Source organism: Drosophila suzukii, chromosome 3, assembly GCF_043229965.1.
Source record: "Drosophila suzukii chromosome 3, CBGP_Dsuzu_IsoJpt1.0, whole genome shotgun sequence".
NCBI lineage: Eukaryota > Metazoa > Arthropoda > Insecta > Diptera > Drosophilidae > Drosophila > Drosophila suzukii.
The window spans coordinates 1279118-1296048 of NC_092082.1; the positions used below are offsets into that span (position 1 = coordinate 1279118).

Here is a 16931-nt window from a genome sequence, read left to right on the forward strand (position 1 = left end):
TGGAAAGAAGGCCATAAGCTGCCTCTGCACTGCATTGTAAAAGTTTAATTGTCTTGGGGGCCGAGTCGAGTTGGCAGAGATGGTTTGTGGATGTGGGGCAGGTGCAGCTGCCACAAAGTTACAGCCAGCTATGTGCCCCACCCCTTCCTTTTCCCAGTCCCCCTGCTGGTTCCCCCGATGGGCAAAAGCACTTAAACGTCTTCGATATACTTTCAGCATTTCCACATTTCATTGGGATTTATTGCGCCTAATGTCAATGTCTGAAACTGGTCTCTGCACTCGGAATGCAGCAGAACTTGGGTAGTTTGTTACCCGTGGCAGGTCAAGATAAGTAAAATCATCTTAATATATCTGAGGTATTTTAATTGATTATTATTTTTACTTTTATGAAAACCCTATTATATTATTATTTAGCGATAAGACTTTGCCTTAATCCTAACATTTTTCCGACTTGTAAGAGAAATTGCATAGGGAAAATAATTGAGTTCCACGATCTTTTTGAAAAATATTGAAATAAATTCAAATATCGCCTCATAACCTCTGTTAATGTTAATTTTGTTTGAGTTACGGCAACTTTCCCTTAATATACTCGCAGTCCGATTTATTTATTTTGGACCGCAGATATACACATTCAGTACAAACTGCCCTTAATTACATGCAGAGTGGGTGGCCTTCGGGTAGGGGCATGCCTTGAACGTAAATTTATTTTAATATTGGAGCGCAATTTATTTTAATTGGAATAATTTTATTTGTCTTTATGTTTATTCATTATGCAGACTAATGAATTTTCCTCCCAACACACGACTACTGGCTATCTGTATATCTATTCGATATTGGGTGGAACAATAGACGGGGGGCCTATAGGGGGCTTCTATACCATATACCATTAGTGGGTCTGTTGTGGGTGCTTGGCTTTTGAATAATTAACGAGGGTGCCACTCTCAGCCATTACACATGCACATATATTGGGACTGGGCGCCGGGTGGGCGAGGGTGTACGCACGTTATGGCACATAATAATATTATATGTTATTTACCAAGAAAATGCTTAGTCAGCCTTATACAAATGTCTATGAATGTTCAAAATATAATTATAATAATAATTGAATTAGATTTATTGATTATTTGTATAGGACAGCAGCACACGAACACGACATGCAATAATGGCCATGGACAAATAGGGGCTGTAATTTGAGGAGGGGAGCGGGCAAGTCGATTTCCCTTCGGTGGCACTTTTAAATTTGTAGATTAAATTGCTTTCTCGGTTAATTTCGTGATGTAATAGGGCAAGTTACGTTCTTTTAAAAATTTATGGTTTGGATTTTTGGGCCAGTTAATTAAATCGTAAACCGGTGGCACTATATACAAGGCATTTAATGCGGTTGTCTATAAGTATAGAATACTTAAACTTATAGATAGACTTTATATATGTATGTATCTTTTTCTTTTTAAAGATATTCTATGTTTGTTTATGGTTTTATTATTAACATGGTAATGGTTTAAAATCGAAATTCCTATGTCATATTGAAAGTATAGGTAATCCCCTTAGCAAATTCTAAGAAAGTGAAAACGAGCCTGTGTGGTTCTGTGTAAGTTCTCACTTTTCCCCATTTCTTTGTGCGTTGCAAGTGCGTCAGAGCCCCCTAACCTTCCCCACCTCCCCCGTTCGCAAACGCATTCAGTCAGAAAACTTGCCCCAAACTTGGGGCACACTCACACAGATACACACACACACAAACACATGCACAAAGAGGCGACGCGAATTTTGCGCGCGCTTTTCTCCGTCTTTTTGGCGCACATCTTCGGGGCTCTGCGACTTCGACTTCGACTTGTACTTGTACTTGCTATCGTACTTGTGCTGGGGAACTGGGGATGGGAACTTGGGACCCACGAAATGGGAACTCGGAACCTGAAGATGCAGTGCCAGTGCAGCAAAAGCCGCTGTTCTCCGTTTGCGATTTCTGGGCGCCTGTTCCCGGCGCAGTCTGTGCATTCGACTGCATTTTTGCGAAATGCAGTCGCTCGGCGGGGGAGAAAAATTCGCACATCAGAGGGGTTGGCGTAAAAATGCATTGCCGAAAAAGAATTGGGCAGGGGAACAGGGATATACGAGTGTAAGGATGCAGTGCCAGTTACTGCTGAGTTCCTTTTTTTCGGTAGCTCCTGCGTAAGTATCGATTTTATCCGCTACTTCGACTTGCAGGTGCCGCCCTTCCCCATTTATTTTCTCAGTTTTCCCTCCGAAAATTGCTACTGCGTGAGTTGTTGAAATCCTTTGTATTTATGAGTGCGCGTTTTCAAATTTATGCGTTTTTTTTTGGTGGGGGAAGCGGTAGAAGGGGGTCCGAGGGGCAATGTGTGAGAAAGTTTTGCGAAAAGTTGCATTTTAGATGCTGAGCAAATTATTTTTGCTACTCTATGTTTACTTCTCAGGCTATTTCTTTATTAATGGTGTGTACAAATTTTTAAAACCCCTAAATGGGTTTAACATTTTGGAATAGATAAGTTGTAATTTTAAATTGCGTGGTTAAGATACACCAACATATAGTACAATTTATTGTAAGTATAATTTGCCAGGGTATTTTAACGTTCATACCTATAAACCTATCATAGTTCTTTGCTATTTTTCTAAGTTGAATTATTATATTTGCAAAAGTTTTGCTTATGAATTATTGTCTCAGTGGGTGGCAAATGGGTAGCAGAAAAGAATATATTGAAGGCAATGCACTTTATAAGCTCATGGGTTCAGGGAAGGTCAACGAGGGATATTTTACGAGCTGGCAGAAGAAAAAGTAGCTAAAAAGTTGTAAACTTCTACCACTTCCATATATAAAGAATTTAAAGTATCAAACAAAATGCAATTAAATAAAAATAACAAAACTGGACACATGTGGCAGAAATATGTGCCCAACTGGCTGGAAATCCAGACCACACCAAAAGTGGAGGATCGGGTTGCTTTTGATGATTGTGAATGCGAAATACATTTAAATATTACACATAATAAATTCACAAGTACAACCACCAACCGAGTTCGTTTATATCGTATCCACCATCTCTCAGCCATCTGTGAGGAGTCACCGGCATTTGTTTTGCAGGCGATTACTATATCCAAATATTTTATTCTTTTCGTGCACAGTAAGAAATTGTCTAGATTTTAAATTTAAAAAAATTCTAAATAAAAAAACTCAAACTGTTGATAAGTAAAGCTAAGTTATTGTTACTTTTTATAAGGAAGAATATTTTCGACTGTCTATGGGGGCAACTTAAATGTGATTTCCTTTGAAAATATCAAACTTAATTTTTAATATTTTTTTTGGTGTTGACACGAGTGTGGATGTTCCATGTATTCTTAATACCAAAGCTCAAATACCATACCCCGAGGGCTTTTGATCCCCGTTGCGTGGCGGTTTCAGGGGTTGTACAGCCCCCACCCCTTCTTTAAAAAACCCCGAGTATCTCTGTCAACTCTACGCTGGCTTATTGGCGATTTCTACCTCTCATATTTTACATATTTCACACCCCTAACCGATGGCCCAAAAACCCCCGTCCACCTAATTACACGTGGTTATTTCTTTCACTGCGAGTGCGGAATGAGGAGCAGAAAAATAACGCAAATTACACATAGATTTCTTAGAGTTTTGGTGCATAATCATGCACCGGATATGAATTAATTTTTTTTCGCCCCTTCCACAGCTTGGTATTTCTACTTTGAGCTGCCCTATTGAGAGAGGGTATAATTATTTTCCTGTTTGCAGTGGCTCGAAAGCAGGAGGGGCGCGGAAAGTGGACAGTCATTGGGTTTGGCTTGGTAGGGCTTATAATTTCCAGGGTATTGGAAAATCGTTATTGTTTCAGGAATTTATTTTAAATAATAGGACCCTTATTTAGTTCTGATGAAACTTACTGAAAATCAATTATAAATAATAATATAAAGTAATTGGGTAACTATCTAATTAGAAACAGTCCAGATAACCAGAATAAAATCCCAGTTCTGTTAGTTTAGTTAAATCTATAAAGAATTGTACACTTTAAGGGCATTGCAATCTTCGTTAGCGGAAACCAGTCCCATTTTCTTGATTCCAGTTGGCTTTTCCGCTGTGCCGCTTGTTGTAATTTGTTATTAGTTTTCTGCAGTTGTAGATGTAGTTATAGTTTGCGGACAAAGCGCAGTGTTGACTGTGTTGGGCTTCCATTGAAATCATTTACATATCGCATATAGAGCGGGCAGTTAGGATCGTTGGATGGGAGAGGGGGAAGGGTCGAGGGTTTTGTGCAGTTTGTTGCATTTACCATCGACCTCAGTCGGTGATTTGTTATTATTATTCTTGTTTCTTGCTTCTTGGCGCCGCTGTTCATTAACTTGCACTTTACATAGCATTTAATTGGTACCCCTTTCGAGATTTTCCTCCTTTTTTCAGGAACCCCACATTTAACCTAACCAATTTGCACGTCAAAACTTTACTTTTGAGGTGTGCAGACTTGTCGTCAATTAGAGTTTATTAATACAAATGCTCGGTACTTACGTTACCCGAGGTAAAATCGCCACTGGAACTTACCTGTAACGATAGAGAGAAACGAAAAGGATTTTAATAATGGGAAAATATTGCTGCCTATTTCTGGGCGCGAATTTCGGGTGTTCATGTGTGTGTGTGTGAGTGCTTGTGTGTGGCTGCTGTGTGTGTGCATTTTATGTTGCGTATACGCAATGCGAACAAAATGCCGTTGTGCTGCAATCGCTACTATACTATATACTTCAGACTGGAGTCTACGGGCAACTGCGGCTTGAGCTCCAGCCCCTCCACATACACCTCCCCCTTCCCCGTAGAATTTCCCCGATTTTCCCCTCGCCGGGGGAAAATCCCCGGAATTTTTCGTTGCGCGCCTGCCAAAAACGAGACAGAAGCAACTCCCACCCTCAGCTGAAGTTGCAAATTCGTGCCCAGGCAATAGGCCGAGATAAATGCATTTTCCTAACGTGTACGCTATCAAATATATGTACAGTGGTAACTGGATGATGTGCGAAGAACTGTAAGATTGGGGTTGGATAAAGAGATTAAGAACAGGGTTCATAGGAATTGTAACATATTTGTCATCATAAATATTACATTTACTTAAATTTTTTATAATACTTCATGTTACTAGATTCTATAAAGTATCGTTTTATAAAAGGTGTCCAAAAGTATGCAATGAAAATCTAGGTTGTCTTTCCAAAGCTCGACTTAAAAACAAAGTTGATTACTTAAGTAGCATTATTTTCTAAAGTTTTCATTTATGTACATTTTTCAAAATATTGTCTTAGAAAATAAAAGACGTGGGAAAACCCTTATAAAAGTCAGATTTTTTCATGACCTTATCTCATCCTATCTTCATGTTTTTAAAAGCTTAAGACTATTTTCCAAGGGTCTGTTAAGACGGGTGTTGACTGTATATAGAAAACGCAGCGCCGACAACGCGTTGCTGACGGCGACCGCAGCAGACACACGGCTCGATTTGGTTAGGCGATGGCTCCTAAACCACCCACACCCTTTGAGCCACCTCCCTTAACCCCCCTCACCACCCCCTATTCGCGTGTGTGTGTGTATTTGCATTAGGTGCATGTGCAACTCGAGGCTTTTGGCAAAAGGCGCAGGAGAAGAGAAGAGAAGCCATGGAGAATCCAGGACCTGGCGATGCCTGTTGGCCATGTTCAAATAGCCCTGTGTGTGGGTGGCCCAAACACACACTGCCGCACAACACACACCCTTTTACAGATACAGAAGTTGCCAATAACAGGCGCAACGTTTTGTTCGTTCAGCTTTTTTCCTTTGACCAGACTAGAGGAGTTGCCCCCACATCGCCCGTTTCCCCGCCGGGTTTTCCAACTTCTCGCACTAGCCAGACGCATTCATTTGTAAAGCTAAATCACATGGCCTGCGGGATGAGTTTGGGTGGGGTGGATGAAAGTGGGCGGACGGGGCCAAATGGGTTAAGGGAGGTTCCTGGCGGAGGCTTTTACTACGCACCATTTGCCAACGTGTTAATGAAACGCATTCAAGAGCCATAAAACATGCAGCACTCTCCACCGGTCGCCCCTGCAACTTTCCCTCTTTGGGAGCCGACTTAAAGGTGCAGGGAAACAGAAGATCCGTTAACAATACACTGGGAACAACATTGTCTTATAAAGATAAAGGCAAAACTAGAATACAACTTATACCATTACTCATTATTTTGAGTTCCGAACATTTTCTTAATAGGTAATTGTAAGAAGTAATCGATCGGAAGTAGTCCAGACTCAAGCCAAGATCATCTGAACTTTCTCTAAGATAAATCGTCTGAAAAGACGGCGAGAATTTTAATTTCCCCATTTGGAAAATTCTATTATTGGCCTGCACTCTTTGTCCTTCGTCCTGGACAGGATATATGCCATCCGCCGGCATATAATTTCATTAGTATTTTTCTAAATCCGCCCAGCCAAGAGCGGCTCTTTTTTCGAGCCGTTCTTGACCGAGCTGAATCCATATTTTTTCTTGGCCTACACAGAATGGCAGTTATTGCCTCTCTATCCATCAATGTGTGGGTGTGTGTGGCAGTGTGTGTGTTTGGCCAGAGTGTTGAACATTCCAGCAAGTTGGAAAAGCGAACGACTACGAGGCAATGGCAAAAACGCGGCATAGAAATCGAATTAGATTTTTCCGATTGAATTTTCTACATTTTTAATTGCTTTCGACATTTCAACTTGTCGACGAGCCGGCAGAGGAGCCCCCCAAAACCCCCACATCTATGAATTTCCAGGCGATTCTGTGACGTGGCCTGACATTTATGGGCTTTTAAGGCTTCGGCATTTGGGGCCCGGCGCATATTAAATGCAAGTAACTAAATCAAATATGTGCGCTGCGCCTAATTTGCTTTAGTTTAGTTGCATTTTAGCCAGCTGCATATTTGATGGCAAATATATTTGGGAACAGGAGAGAAAAAGGGCAATGAGTGGTGAAATGGTCAGAAATCCACATATCAAATTGAAAAATATGTTTTAACATTTTTATTTGAACTCTAAACAAGTCAATGAATATCTTAAATTGAAAATAACTATAGATATTTCTAATTTGTACAACTTAAAAATAAATCAAAGTTGTAGTCTTTAGCTTTTAATTATTTTTTAAATTACATCGCATGACTTCTTGCATAAAGTAAAATAAATCCAGATTTCGATTAGACCGCTTGCTTGTTTCCATTCGCCACTGGCTGATGGATCTGCGGGCGAATTATCCGCATTATTTCCCCATCTTTGCACCTTCTAGGAGCTGCACTCTTAATTTCCCATCAGCATCGCGATGCCAACTTCAAACGCTGCCACAGCTCGTGGCACATCTAATTGATGATGAGGTGCAGCATCCCATCCGCTGCAACATACCCCTCTCACATCTAAATCGCTATGTACATCCAGATATCTGACGGGAATAAATCGAGTGCCAGATGAGTTGCGCGTATGCCAAAAAGGGTTTCCCGCGCATTAAAAATGTATTAAAAGTAAAGTAAATAAATAATTGAATGGCGGCCGAAAGGAGGAAGTGCAGCTGGCGAAATCGAAAGATATTTATCTAAAAATAATAAAGATGTGGTGTCTGGTCTTGTTGGTTCGTCTGGCCCTAGGCCCTATCCCCTACCACAGCCACTCCCTAAGCCAGCTGCCTTAATTTGTAAATCATTTCCCCGCCGAATGGACGTGGCAGAGAGATATTTTTTAATATCAAAATCAACTTATAAATACTTTTGGCTTTCCGCTGCGGCGGGGCATTGCATCTTCCGCATTTGTTTGTAATTTACTTTTATGCTTTACTTAATTGCATCTAGATGCATTTTATAAATTACAACACATGGTCTTCGCTCCGCAGTCCACAATCCACGATCCCATGGCCTCGAGAGTTGAACATCAAATTGACGCCGCCGCCGCCGAGCACTTATGATTTTTATTAAATTTTATGTTTTCTAATGACTCACTGGGAAGAGCAGCAGAAATGCAGAAGGGGCAGCAAATGAAGTGGATAAAGCTGACTTGGAAAAATTCAATTAAATATTACAACAATTTCTCTTGATGCCTCTGCCCCCATATAATAACCCCGCCTCCATTTCGATGTAGTTTTTATGGCCCGGCTCGTCTGCATTTCCCGACATTAATTACGCCAAATGTATCTCCGGCTGTGTATCTGTGTATCTCTGTATCTTTGCATCGCGCAACATGCTGCATAATATTAATTTTCGTTGTACATTATTTCTAAGAAAGCAGCGGCAACGGCAACATCATATAATAATAACCATAATGAATCCAGATACAGATACAGAAACAGAAATGAAGCAAATAAATGAGCAAAGAACAGGCTTTCCTTTTTCCGTCTATTTCTTTTTTTGTATCTTGAGTACGAGTTTGTTTTTCTTTCTCCGCGCTTTTGTGGGGCTCTTTTGTTATTTTCGTATCTTGCAGATACTTGTGCCGCAGCTCCTACAACAAAAACAATTAGCCTACTTTAGTTTGTTGTCTTACAAGTGGAAATAAAATTAAATACGAAGTGCAGCACTTAGTTAAATGCAATGTATCTCCATCTGTATTTGCGTGAGGTAGCCAGCTGTTTTGGTACCTAGCGATGGGATCGTAAGGGAACTTCAGCCCTTGGAACTTGTATTTGCTTAAATAAATTAAGTATGAATGTCGCATAGAGGCTGGACAATTGATCTTGGACATAATTCACTATTGGTTACAGAATGCTTTCCATTATTTAACTCCTTTTTTACCTCTACCAAAATGTTCCCATTATGGTAAAACTATCTTATTAGAAATTACATCATTTTCATAAATTACTCACATACCATAATCTAAGCTGATCCCTAAATTGAACATATCATTTACAATATACCTTCTTCAACTTTAATAAATTATAACATTTTTATATTTGTAAGAAAAATAAAATATTTTTGTATTAAATGACGATGGTTCACGCGCCCATCTCTAACAAGTATTTGTTAGATTCACCCACGGTATAAGGAATATGCAATACAACTAACGACAACAACAGTTAGAGGCACACGAATTTAATTACAGCGTTTTTAGTTTTTTGTTCTGTGTTCTGGTTTTGTTACGTTTCTTGCGCCGCCTGTCATCGCGTATCTTTGTATCTGATGGGTGCGCATTTGCCGCTCGTCTCGAGTCGTTTTTAGTTATTATTGTTATTATTTCTCCATTTCTACGTACGTGTACCGCTCAGATATTGAAATTTATCGCCGCTATTTTGTTTGAAATAATTGTCTAGCGACTTGCTGACTTGCACAGTTCGATAAATGTACTTCCACGAATATGTGTCTGTATCTTTAGCTGTATATGCTGAGCTGGCACAGCAAGAGCGACATGTTCAGATACAGATACAGAAACAGAGCCACATCCACGTATCTCATTCGCATGTATTATTTTCTATATCTTTGGCCAGGCATCTTATTATAATTTTAATTACAAGCTGTTATGGGGCCACGTTAATTGCTTCCGTTTACGAAATTGTATCTCAGTTCGGCTCGAATAGCTATACATTGCGAATATGCCGGGTAATTAGAGAGGATCGGGGAACAGGGAACAGGGAACGGGGAATGCGAGATGGGAATCACCTGTTCCAGTACCTGTCCACCTGCAATTAGCCAAAAAGCTAAGCTCTCCGCCAATCTTGTGGGCCAGCTGATGAGATGCGCTGTGCTTTCTCGGCCATTTGCTGCAGCTCGCATAAAAATCAGCAACAAACTTGCCCTGGCCCCATAAAAAATTGCAAACAAAAAAGAGAACAACAGAATGGCATGGAATAAAATTTATATGAATAACAAAAAGCAGCTAAAAGAAGCATCAGCAGCAGCAACAACAACAGTTTACTGCCCTGGCTCAGCTGTGCACTGAGGAAAATTTATACACAATTACAATAAATTTCCCCAAAATATATAGGTGTTTGATATAAATAGAATGTTTGTCATCCTGTTTTCAAAACCACGTGGTATTGATTTTATTTATTTTTATATTAATAAATATTTTGCTTTAATTATTATTTTATATATAGAATCTGGTCCAATTTAATGCAAGTTCTCTCAGTGCACAGTAAGTGCCCGAGAATGCGAATGCATCCCGGGTTCATCGGCGGGTCGAGTTTGTTGCAACACCCGAAGAAAAGAAGACGAACTTGCAGCGTGCGTCCGGCATTAAAATTGTGTTTATGCGTGTTTGGTAATTTTATAAAAGTTAAATTAGTTTTAAGACCATAAATTCAGCCCGCTCTCCCGCACTCACTGCCATTTTAACTTTTATTACTTTTAATATAAAAAAGCTGGCTAGAAGAGCGGGCCAGCTGTAAAAATGCACGCGGTCATAAAAGATTGCAGGAGGCATGTTGCCGGTTGCCAAGTTCCCAAGTTGCCCCTGCAACATCCACAGCCACAGAAACACAGCAGCAACATCGTAAAATAATTTCTTGCTCTGCGGTCTCCGTTTGGCCGCAACAATGTTGCTGCATTTATTCGTATTATTATTACATTTTAATGATTAATTCTAATTATATGCGACTTGAATAAGGCCGCTGACTGAGCGCAGAGGCCAATAAAAAGAGTGCCGAGGCAAAGTGGAGTGGTTGCCAGGCGAAGTGATGTGATGTGGATTTTGGCCGTGTGGCGCCCCTTGTAGTGGCACATAAAAATTGGCGCAAGTTAATTGTGGTAGTTATTTGCTGTTTTTGCCATTTGGTCATTTTACAATTTTACCATTTTACCATTTGAGCCACAACTTTTCGCATTGCTCCGCTTGCCTGGTGCAACAATGTTGCATTTGCTGCATTCTCGCACTTTTACGAGGCGTTTTTTATATCACTTACTTAGTTGATTAAGGGCGTGGCCGATGGGCCAGATATGTTTAGATTTGCTCTTTGTATCCGGCCATTCTATCGGGCTTCAGGCTTCAGGTTTCAGGAGTGGGCTGCTTTTTACGACCCTCGAAAGCCGCTCGAAACGGAAACGGAGAAAATATGAAATGGGTAATCCGCTTATGGGTACAACAAGTCTTCTGACACTTCGATCAGACTTGAATTACGATCTAATTCGGTTTTTAAATGGGTTCAATTTATTGCTTTCTTTATGAAGATTATTTTTAATGACAGTTTAGTTAATGGCGGACTTCCGTAGAACTTTTTATTTATAATAAGATTCGATATATTAAGGTATCAAGATTTTTTAAGGGTATCAGACTTGTCTCATGTACTTCCAAATTCTATAACTTGAGTTTTTGGATCCCGATTTAGACGTGGGATACCTCATTGAATTTGTGGTTGAATTCTCTAATGTTCAACATTTAAATGTTTCTTGTAAACGAGAGAACAATTTTTAGTCCATTTTCATGTTCGATTTTTCCGTAATTCCAATACCTTCCAGAATGTGAACCCAAAACTTCACTTGTAGATTCCATAACTTGGGTTATATAAAGCCGATTTTAAAGTGGGTTACCTCTATGAATTTGTGGTTAAATTCTCTAATATCCTAAATTAAAATGTATCCTTTAAGCGAGGGTTCAAAAATTCACCCATTTTCATGTTCGATTTTTCCGTAATTTCTATAGCTTCCAGAATGTGAACCCAAAACTTCACTTGTAGATTCCATAACTTGGTTTATATAAACCCGATTTTAAAGTGGGATACCTCTATGAATTTGTGGTTAAATTCTCTAATATTCTACATTAAAATGTATCCTTTAAGCGAGGGTCAAAAATTTAACCCATTTTCATGTTCGATTTTTCCGTAATTCCAATAGCTTCCAGAATGTGAACCCAAAACTTCACTTGTAGATTCCATAACTTGGTTTATATAAGCCCGATTTTGAAGTGGGATACCTCTATGAATTTGTGGATAAATTCTCTAATATTCTACACTAAAATGTATCCTTTAAGAGAGGGTTCAAAAATTCACACATTTTCATGTTCGATTTTTCCGTAATTCCGATAGCTTCCAGAATGTGAACCCAAAATTTCACTTGTAGATTCCATAACTTGGGTTATATAAACCCGATTTTGAAGTGGGATACCTCTATGAATTTGTGGATAAATTCTCTAATATTCTACACTAAAATGTATCCTTTAAGAGAGGGTTCAAAAATTCACCCATTTTCATGTTCGATTTTTCTGTAATTCCTATAGCTTGCAGAATGTGAACCCAAAACTTCACTTGTAGATTGCATAACTTGGGTTATATTAACCCGATTTTGAAGTGGGATACCTCTATGAATTTGTGGTTAAATTCTCTTATATTCTACATTTAAATATATCCTTTAAGTGAGGGTAAAAAATTTAACCCATTTTCATGTTCGATTTTTCCGTAATTCCAATAGCTTCCAGAATGTGAACCCAAAACTTTACTTGTAGATTCCATAACTTGGGTTATATAAGCCCGATTTTGAAGTGGGATACCTCTATGAATTTGTGGATAAATTCTCTAATATTCTACACTAAAATGTATCCTTTAAGAGAGGGTTCAAAAATTCACACATTTTCATGTTCGATTTTTCCGTAATTCCGATAGCTTCCAGAATGTGAACCCAAAATTTCACTTGTAGATTCCATAACTTGGGTTATATAAACCCGATTTTGAAGTGGGATACCTCTATGAATTTGTGGATAAATTCTCTAATATTCTACATTAAAATATATCCTTTAAGCGAGGGTCAAAAATTTAACCCATTTTCATGTTCGATTTTTCCGTAATTCCAATACCTTGCAGAATGTGAACCCAAAACTTCACTTGTAGATTCCATAACTTGGGTTATATAAACCCGATTTTGAAGTGGGATACCTCTATGAATTTGTGCTTAAATTCTCTTATATTCTACATTTAAATATATCCTTTAAGCGAGGTTCAAAAATTTAACCCATTTTCATGTTCGATTTTTACGTAATTCCAATAGCTTCCAGAATGTGAACCCAAAACTTCACTTGTAGATTCCATAACTTGGGTTATATAAACCCGATTTTGAAGTGGGATACCTCTATGAATTTGTGGTTAAATTCTCTTATATTCTACATTTAAATATATCCTTTAAGCGAGGGTCAAAAATTTAACACATTTTCATGTTCGATTTTTCCGTAATTCCAATAGCTTTCAGAATGTGAACCCAAAACTTCACTTGTAGATTCCATAACTTGGGTTATGTTAACCCGATTTTAATGTGGGATACCTCTATGAATTTGTGTTCGAATTTTCTAATTATCTAAATTTAAATGTATCTTTTCGACGAGGGTTCAAATTTTACCAAATTTTCATGTTTGATTTTCCCGTTATTCCAATAGCTTTCAAAATGGGAGCCCAAAACTTCACTTCTAAATTCCATAACTTGTGTTATTGTATCCCGATTTAGACGTTTCATACCTCTATAAATTTGTGGTTGAATTCTCTAATATTCTACATTTAAATTTATTATTTTAACGTGAGTCCAATTTTTAGCCCGTAGTTAAGGTGATCTAATAATATAAAATAATAATAATATATTCCTTAAACTATTGGTATTTGCCAAATTAAATCAAAAACAATGTCCTTTTAATAATGGTATAAAATATTCGCTTAAAGCCTTAAAAACACTTTGTGGACTCTTAACACAAATAAATATTTCTTCCCATCGATTTTCCAGAGGCCCGTCTTGCTACCCGTTCCCCTTGAGTCCCTTTACCCCATGTTTGTTCTTTTATAACGTCAACGCGTCGCTAACCGAGAAGGCCTCATAAAGTGTTCGTAATAAAATATATATTGTGCAATATTTTGCTATAGTTATATAGCCACTCATATACATTATATATATGTGCGCAACTATATAGACGTATATATATGCATATATTGCCATCCCATTGCTTATCGCCTTTATAGGTAGAATGTAATTTCGTTTTATGCGCAGTTTTGTCAACGGCTTTGTCCCCTTGGCTCTTTGGGGTGAAGGGATGGGGCTTTTGTGGGGAGGAAGAAGCCATAAAACTTTATGCATTTTGTTAGAATATAAATAATAATTATCTTCCAAGTTGTATTGGATTTCCAACCCCCTAGACACAAATAGAAATTCAAATACCCAGTCTCGAGCTCCGTTTTCAACTGTCGCAAGCAGTAGTAATAACGTTATTAATGTTATTGTTATAATAATAATTCGAAATCCGTAACTTTTGCCATTTTATTAATGGGTCGAACGTGTAGAGAGGTTGTTTTTTCAGTTTCTTCACGATGTTTTTTGTCATTTTGTTTTTGTTGTACACCATTTGGTATCATTACATTAACCGAATGTAGGCCTGTGGGCTGTCGTAATAGGAAAACACACAAAGATACACACACGCAGCCAGTGCGGTGATATTTACCCGCGTTTCTATTTAGACAATAATTTTAAGTTTTAAAACGCTAGAGGGGCAAATATTTGATCAACCCGATGGCAAACTAGAGACATAGACACAAGGCAAATAGCTGGCGGAGATGGAGATACGGATTCGGAGACCGGGGACCGGGGACCGGAGATCGGAGATCGAGGGAGGTCGTCGTCTCTGTGCCATTTACAATATTTACCCGAGTGTTTTAACTTATTATTTATTTGCATCTCATATTTATTTTAACGCTTTCAATTGCGCCCCGCTTTGAGTGTTTTTATTTAGTTAAGTCGCTTTGTCTTGGTGCCAATGGAAACTTTTTTAATTCAGTCGCAAGTTAGAGTTAATTATGGTGATGCGAAGGGGGATATTAGAGGTGATGGCGTGAGCTGTATGTCTTTTGATTTACGCAAAATCTATCTATCATTTGTAATACAGAATTTATAGATATCTACAATTGAATAAATACAAAATAATTTTGTTCTAGTAACTGACAATCTCTCAATTTTTCGTGTCTTCTATCAACATACCTGTAATATTATTTTATTTATTTTATTGTTTATTATTATTATTTTGATTGTCATCTGTATTTTTTCCTATCACGAGCTCAACTCTTTCAAAAATGATCAAAGTTATTTAGGGGAAACCATCGCCATGAAGCTTGCTTTGTTATTCACCCATCGAATGACCAATAAATCGAGCTCATAATTTTTCATTGCCATTGCACCTCCTTCATCTCCCTCAATCGAATTGGAAAAACATAATAAATTAAATATAAGTAGTGCCTCAAGTACAAGTAAGTCGTTAAGAAATTGCAAATAAAATTTAATGCACCCGAAAATGATGCGAAAACTATTTGAGGAATTCGCTGCGAGTGGATGTGTGTGCCCCTGCGTATGCGTAATTTATTTCATAAGCGCATAAATATAAATTCAACGCGAAAAACTAAATGCAATAAAAATGCGAAACGGCCAAAATACATATTTAAAATAACAAACCAATTGCGCACAAGTAATAATTTATCAAATATATGTATCTCGAAAGAAATCGAAAATGGGGAAGCAGACCCGAAATTTATTGGGCCACGTATATATTCAGCTTGTACTTCGGCCAAAAGGTAACGAAGCTGGTCTAGAAAAGTTCTGCGGACCCAGAACACCGCTGCAGATACAACTGCACAGGTAAAAATGGGCTTAAGATCTTTTTCGTATTCACAGGAATAATGGATATTTATAAAATAACCAAAGAGGCTTCGGATTTCACTATAAAGGCGTGTAAAAGTATGCAGAATTCATTCAAAATATATTGTTGCATACTTTTAGTCACCTTTATGAGTTATTTGTTAATTGTTACATTTTATTCTGATACTCAATAGTCTGCTAAATAGTTAAACAGATTCAAACACCATTTATTTCTTTCCGTGTACAGATACGACTGCAGCCGCAGATACAGATACATTTGAAAACTTTTATCCACAAAACAAATCGCACAAAATCGAAACGTGCGGACCAACCTCACCGCTGCCTCCGCTCCATCTTAGCCCCCTTTAAGCCCACCTATTTGGACCCCGACCCCTCTTTTTTCCACAGCCATGTCCTGCGTTTCTTGGCTGCCAACTGCGGATGGCGTATGGATAATAATTTCTGAATTCCTGCTCATTTTGATTGCCCCTAATAACTGAGTAGAGTTGCCGCCTCTGCTCTCCATTCCGCCGGCTTTTCTTCTTGGGGTCCCGGGTCCCGGCCAATTTGTTTTGAGTGTGCGTGTCTCTGTCTCTAAGATACCCAGCTCTAAGATCCCGACTCGTTCTGGCTCTGCGTTATTATTGTTACAAATATTTTATTCCAATGCCATATATTTTATTCCTCCCCTCGCTCCGCGCGCTTCTCGCATCGGTTCTTTTATTTTATTGCATTGTTTATGCAGCCCAAAGTAAATTATGTTTTCTGTTTTTGCAGTCGCCGAGGCATCGAAGTTGAAGTCGAAGTTGGTAGTGCAACTGAAGAAAGACGGGGCACTTGGCCTGGAAAGGGGTTTTTGCACTGGGGGAAAAACATAGCCAAACATGGCAGGTTAGGTTAGGATGATCATATCCATTGGAACCCATTTAGTTTTGAAATAAATTACCCTAAATATTGTTTCTGTAACCTACTACATAACGACCTTTCAGAAACTAAACAAATATTTAAAGATTTATATTCTTTAGTACACTGAATTTCAATAGTTTTTTAAAAATGACTTTCTTTGGAGTACGTTTTTTCCTCAGTGTCCTACTGCAGGGTATTTCCACTTCGTCCTTGGCCAGCTGCTCGCTCCTCCTGGCTTCTCAATATTTTTTGTTTGTTCGCTGTCATTTCAAAAGTTATTATGCCAGTTGCTGCGGCTGTTTTCTGTTTTCTGTGTTCAGTTTTTAGTTTTCTGTTGATTGTAGCCACCGGTACAGTTGGCCGAGTTATTGTTGCACCCCCTTGCCCACGGCCCTGGTTTTTAATGTGTGTGTGCTTCTGTGTGTGCCACATTTTGAACAATTGCTTTGCATATTTTATTGCTAAATAATA

The 16931-nt window shown here is 38.5% G+C and overlaps 1 protein-coding gene across 4 annotated transcripts in view; it reads right to left on the minus strand.

Moving 5' to 3' along the window:
* The window catches only part of bab1 (bric a brac 1), a 66456-nt gene that overhangs the window by 35228 nt on the left and 14297 nt on the right, over positions 1-16931 (minus strand). The gene's annotated exons all lie outside the window — the stretch shown is intronic.